Source organism: Olea europaea, chromosome 4, assembly GCF_002742605.1.
Source record: "Olea europaea var. sylvestris chromosome 4, O_europaea_v1, whole genome shotgun sequence".
NCBI classification, from domain to species: Eukaryota; Viridiplantae; Streptophyta; class Magnoliopsida; order Lamiales; family Oleaceae; genus Olea; species Olea europaea.
In genome coordinates, this window is record NC_036240.1 from 17,980,949 (window position 1) to 17,986,885 (window position 5,937).

The following is a 5,937-nucleotide window of genomic DNA, read 5'->3' on the forward strand; positions in this document are numbered from 1 at the left end:
GGTATGTGCTTGTTTTGGTTACCTTTAGTGGCATGTTGGTTACTAAATGGTTAATTCATTTTGTTGTTTTGTTGATTGAGCTCAACTATTTACTGAAAAAGAAGGTCTTGTATTTCGTTTATGGCCTGAAGAAGAGCGTCCGGGTCTGTATATGGTCGAGTTTGGTTCTTGTCACTTGGGTTTTGCTATTTCGAGATGGGGTTGAGCGAACCCGTCTGACCACCAAGATTTTGGATTATGTTACTTGGACTATTGCTTCGTTACTCATTGGTTCATTCTTGTGGCTCTTGAAGACTTTACTACTAAAAATACGTATCAAAAGTAAAAATAAAAGACTTTACTGCTAAAAATACTGGCATCTTCATTCCATGTCAACTCCTTCTTTGATGGGATTCAAGAATCCAACTTCCACCAGTACATTCTATTCACCCTATTCGGCCCTCCAGTCATGGAGTCAGCTCAGATGTTGGAGAAAACAAACAGTAATGCAAATCAATTTAGTTTTTGCATGACAAAGAAGGGGAAGGAAGGCAAGGAAAAGAAGGAGAACGAGGTGATTGATATCAACAAACTCCATTAGATGAAGCAAGAAAAAGTTTCTGCTTGGACCATGAAGATGTTAGTTGATATGATATCTAATTCGGGTCTCACCACTCTTTCAAGTGCAATCGATGAAACTGTCTATGACAGAGTTAATGAACAGACAGATAAAGAAATTACCAATGAGGAGGAAGCAATTGCTGCTGCATATCACATCTTCAGGAATGTAGCTCAGCCTGGTTGCAAGTGAGCAAATGCTTTTACACATTAAACTATCATGAGATGTTTGGTAAGATGGAATGCACAGTATGGGACAGTAAGAAAGAACTAGAAGCTGAAAATCTTGTTCGCTTTACTGTCTACTCCTAAAAAACATGTCCTCAATGACTATTTTCTATTCCTACATCCTCTTTCACAATCATATAATAAGTTATTTTGTTGGCAGCTACATTGATGAATTCGACCTAAGGAGATTCATGATCAAAGAAGAGGTGGACTTTGTATTCCCAATGATTGACACTGCTGAGACTGGGCAGATTAACCGGAAAGCTTTGACAGAATGGGTGGTATGTGAGACCTTTTCCAATTCTTATCACATAGGAATGGTGAATTGATCTCAGATACATTGTATACTACCCTTAAGACAGAATAATCTGAGAATGGTACTAATGGATGTAAAAATTTGATACCATGCCTTTGTTCGGGTTTCATTTTCTCACTAATAGGTTACTTTTTGAAAAATGAGTTGTGGATGAGTGGGTAGTACATGTGGTTATTATGAAATGTGTTGTTCAAATTAAAGTTTGACTTTGAAAAGTAACTTTTTAGTAAAAACTATTTGACTTGCTAACTAGAGATGCCCCTCTTACTTTTTATTTAGTATTTTGCCTCTTTAATCAGCAAACAATTCTGCTGCGTTATATTTGAAGACCACTTCCATACAAAACCAACATATCTTAATCCTTACTTCATACCTCATTGCTTGATACAATTTCATGTTGAAGTCATTAGCGTCATTTCCAACTATCAAACAACCGTGGTTAATTACACCAATAATCACTGAACTTTGCCAAATGCCACTTGGGAGGTCAATGAACTTCAAAACCTTCTTGGGAGGTCACTGAACTTTGCCAAATGCTACTTGGGAGATCACTAAACTACAAAAACTTCCTAGTAGGTCACTGAACTTTGCAAAAACTTCCTAGGAGGTCACTGAACTTTGGAAAAATTTCCTAAGAGATCACTCAACTCAGTGATGTATGGGGTTACTTTTTGCAAAGTTCAGTGACTTCCCAGGAATTTTTTGCAAAGTTCGGTGACCTACCAGGAAGCTTTTGAAGTTCAATGACCTCTCAGGTAGTATTTGGCAAAGTTCAGTGACCTTCTAGGTCGCATTTGGTAAAGTTCAGTGACTATTGGGGTAATTAACCCAACAACCTGCTATATATATATATATATATATATATATTGGAAACAATTTCATGGCCATATGATAGTCCTAATTCCTATAATCAAGCACTTCACCAGTTGGTAGTTTCGCTGAGTGGGGTAGAACTCTTCTTCAACATTCTAATATTTCTTATCTATGCAGGTGAAAGTTTACAAAGATAGCAAAGCACTTGCGCATGCTCTGAATGATACTAAAACAGCTATAAAGCAATTGAACAAGCTAGTTACAGTGATCCTACTAGTTGTTATCATAATAGTGTGGCTTCTCTTGACTGGAATAGCAACAACCAAAGTGCTCATTGTTCTCTCATCACAGCTTGTTCTGGCGGTATTTATATTTGGAAACAGTTGCAAGACTGTTTTTGAAGCTATCATATTTTTATTTGTAATGCATCCTTTTGATGTGGGTGATTGTTGTGTTATCGATGGTGTTCAGGTATCTTTTATGGATTAGATTGTACTTTTTTTTTGAATTCTATTTGTTTTGTGTAGATGATGGTGGAAGAGATGAATATCTTGACAACAGTCTTTCTAAGATTTGATAATGAGAAAATATACCATCCAAATTCTGTTTTGGTGACCAAACCCATCAGCAATTTCTATAGAAGCCCGGATATGGGTGACTCACTGGAGTTAAGCATTGATTTCAAGACACCACTTGAGAAAATAGGTCCTCTGAAAGAAAAAATAAAGAAGTAAGTTTCTTTTCCTTTTTTCTGGGTTTTTGCATTTGTCCTACTGAGTTTGTTCAAAAGAACTTAAACCCCTAAGATTGCTTTAGTTACAGTAAATTGTCCCCTTGCCAAATCTTCGACTGAAATATGAGCTGCGAGACATGAACATTTTAAGGGCATTTTTGCCCTTCGTCGCCTTCTACAACCACGTGGCCCAACCACTGCCCAAAAGCTTAGCAAAAAATCACGCGTTATGCTATTTTGCTGCTCAAGTGTTTCTTAATTTCCAACAGATTTGCACTTATCCTCTATGCTTAATTTAAACTAATTGATTTGAATTAGAGATCAGGTAGACATTGCAGCTTCGAATATGGGGGAGATTTGCTATTTTTTCGAAGAAAAATATGACACCCTTCTCTTAACTTTTGGCATATTGAAGGTACAACCAGGTCACTTGAGCATAGGGATGGCAACGGTTTGGGTTTGATTCGGTTAATAACTACGAAAATAAATTATTTTTTATAGGTCCATCCGTTAAATTGATATAAGGATTGGATGAAGATACTTTACCATTATATTATTGATGGCTCTGCAATCGACTCACATTCTCCAAAGATCCATCTTTCTTTGGTACAAGCAATACTGATACTGCACATAGACTCATGCTCTCCCTTACATAACCTTTGCTCGTCAACTCCTCTACCTGCGTCTGAAGTTCATTTGTCTCCTCGGAATTGCTTTGGTAAGCTGGTCGATTTGAAATGACAACTCCAGGTATGAAGTCAATCTGGTGTTCAATGCATCGTATGGGTGGTAACCCACTAGGCATGTCCTCAGGAAATATGTCTTCGAATTCCTGCAACAAAAACTTAGCCAAACTAGGGAGGGTGGGTTAGTTTCCTTAAAATTGAGGAGTGTTTCTTTATACAGCAACAAAATCATTTCTTTTCTTTCTGCCACCATTCTCTTCAAATCACTTCCCTTTACAAAGAAATTCGCTCATGACTTCTCTTTTCTCTCAGAAGACTCTCTTTCTTTTCTCTCATGTGGCTTCTCTCTCTTTTTCTCTCTAACAACCACCTCATCATTTTCTCTCGTTCTCACAACCTCACTGTTTTCTCTCATCTTCTCTAACTCTTTTATTCTTCTCTCCTCCTCATTCCTCAACTTAACTTGATCCTCATATACCTACGCCGAAGTTAATGGTACAAGTGTAATTGTCTTTCCATCCTTAACAAAACTGTAGCGATTCTTGTACCTATCATGCTTAGCCTTTCTATCATATTGTCAAGGTCTCCCTAACAAAATATGTCCTGCCTGCATTGGTACTACATCGCACACTACCTCATCCCGGTAACTTCCAATTGAGAGACTGATTAACATCCTTCGATTAACCCTAACTTCTCCACTTTCGTTTAACCATTGCAACTTATATGGCCTAGGGTGTCTCAATAGTGTTAAGTTCAATTTCTCTACAAGTGCCACGCTAGCAACATTTGTACAACTACCACTATCAATAATGACACTACATACCATATCGTTGACATGGCATTGAGTATGGAATATGTTCTCCTGTTGCAACCCCGAATCATCCGCCTTGACATGAGTAGTAAGTGCTCTCCTTGCAACCAAAAGATCACCAACAGCGCCTTCAATCTTTTCTTCTTCACTAACCTCTTCCAACACGAGCATGTCATCATATTCACCTTCACTTTCACTCACCATCTCTCCATTGTCTAGCAACACCATTGTCCTTTTGTCTGGACATTGAGAAGCAATGTGCCTCGACCCCAAACATTTAAAGCACTTGATGTCTCGACTCGTTGATGGTTGTGACTCCAATTTTGGTGGTGTTTTGCTAGCTTCTTCGTCCTTTCCCTTCTTCTATTCATTTCTACGTTTAGGTATAGCCCGATTTCCTTTGTTGTTGTCCCACCTCGATTTTCAAGATGAATTAGAACTCGAAGCACCCACTTGTGGCCTAGCTGTCCCCTTCCTCTTCAATTGCCTCTCTACCTTCATGGGTACATGCTACATATCTTCTAACTCCACATAATGTTGCAATTCCACTACGTTAGCAATTTCTCAATTTAGCCCATTCAAGAACCGTGTAATGGTAGCTTCCCGATCCTCAACTACATTTGCCCTAATCATAAGAATCTCCATCTCCTTGTGGTAATCTTCCACACTCTTCGACCCTTGGTAGAAACTTTGCAATTTTTGATGGACCTCTCTATAGTAATGACTAGGAACAAATCGCTTTCTCATCAATGCCTTCAACTCTTCCCAAGAGCTAATTGGTCTACCCCCACAGCTATGTTATGAAGTAACCACTTGATCCCACCAAGTTATGACATAGTCTATAAATTCTAAAATCGCTAACTTTACCTTCTCCTCCTCCGAATAGTTATAACATTCAAAGATCAACTCAACCTTTCTTTCCCACTCCAAATATGCTTCCGGATCACTTCTCCCTTTAAACTGTGGAATGGTCATCTTTATGTTTCCCAAATTTCCATCCATCTCGTCTTCATGATTATTCTTACCCCTTCTTTCAAACCTATTGCTTCTATTCCTCGTCCATCCCCAATCAACGTCGTTAGCCTCAAACTCATCATATCACTATCATACTCCTCACGCCTCACCCTCCTAGGTTCTTGCCTACCCGATCCCCTAGCATTTAACTCCTCCACTGGCTGTCCCCTGCTAAAATTAGCCACCGATGTATCCAACCTAGTCATCCAAGCTTCCTGTTTAATCCTCCAGGCGTCCTTTTGATCCAACTATCCCTCACAACTCCAAATGCACTCTCAAACCGTTGCATCAAATCATCCGTTGCACTGTTATGGTTACTGTGTCGGCTTGAAATGGAATCTCTTCGTTCAGACATCCTAAAACTAGCAATTTATCTGCATCACCTGTTCTCACTCGAAAATCACACAATATGGCTTTTACCCTCTAATAAGCTCACCACTCTGCCTTTTACCATTCGGTGCTTTCTTCCAAGCGGTTCAAGGAACACAATGAACTCAAAGATAGTTTAAACCCGTAGAATTCCCAACCGAATGTGAACTATAGGATTGTGAAACAAGGACTCAAACAAAATTTAATGGAATTGATTTTGACTGACTGAGAAGAAACTAATGTGACTCAAAGGGAATTTAAAAGTAAGAACTTGTTGGTAGTAAAGTGTCAATAAAAGAACAATAACAACAATAATAATATATATTTTTTTGACTACTTTTTTTTTTTTTTTTTTTTTTTTTTTTTTCTT

The 5,937-nt window shown here is 38.4% G+C and overlaps 1 pseudogene; it reads left to right on the top strand.

Annotated features, from left to right (window-relative positions):
* LOC111393116 overlaps positions 1-2,688 on the top strand; it is a 5,360-nt pseudogene extending 2,672 nt beyond the window's left edge.
* Positions 2,689-5,937: the final 3,249 nt, after the last annotated feature.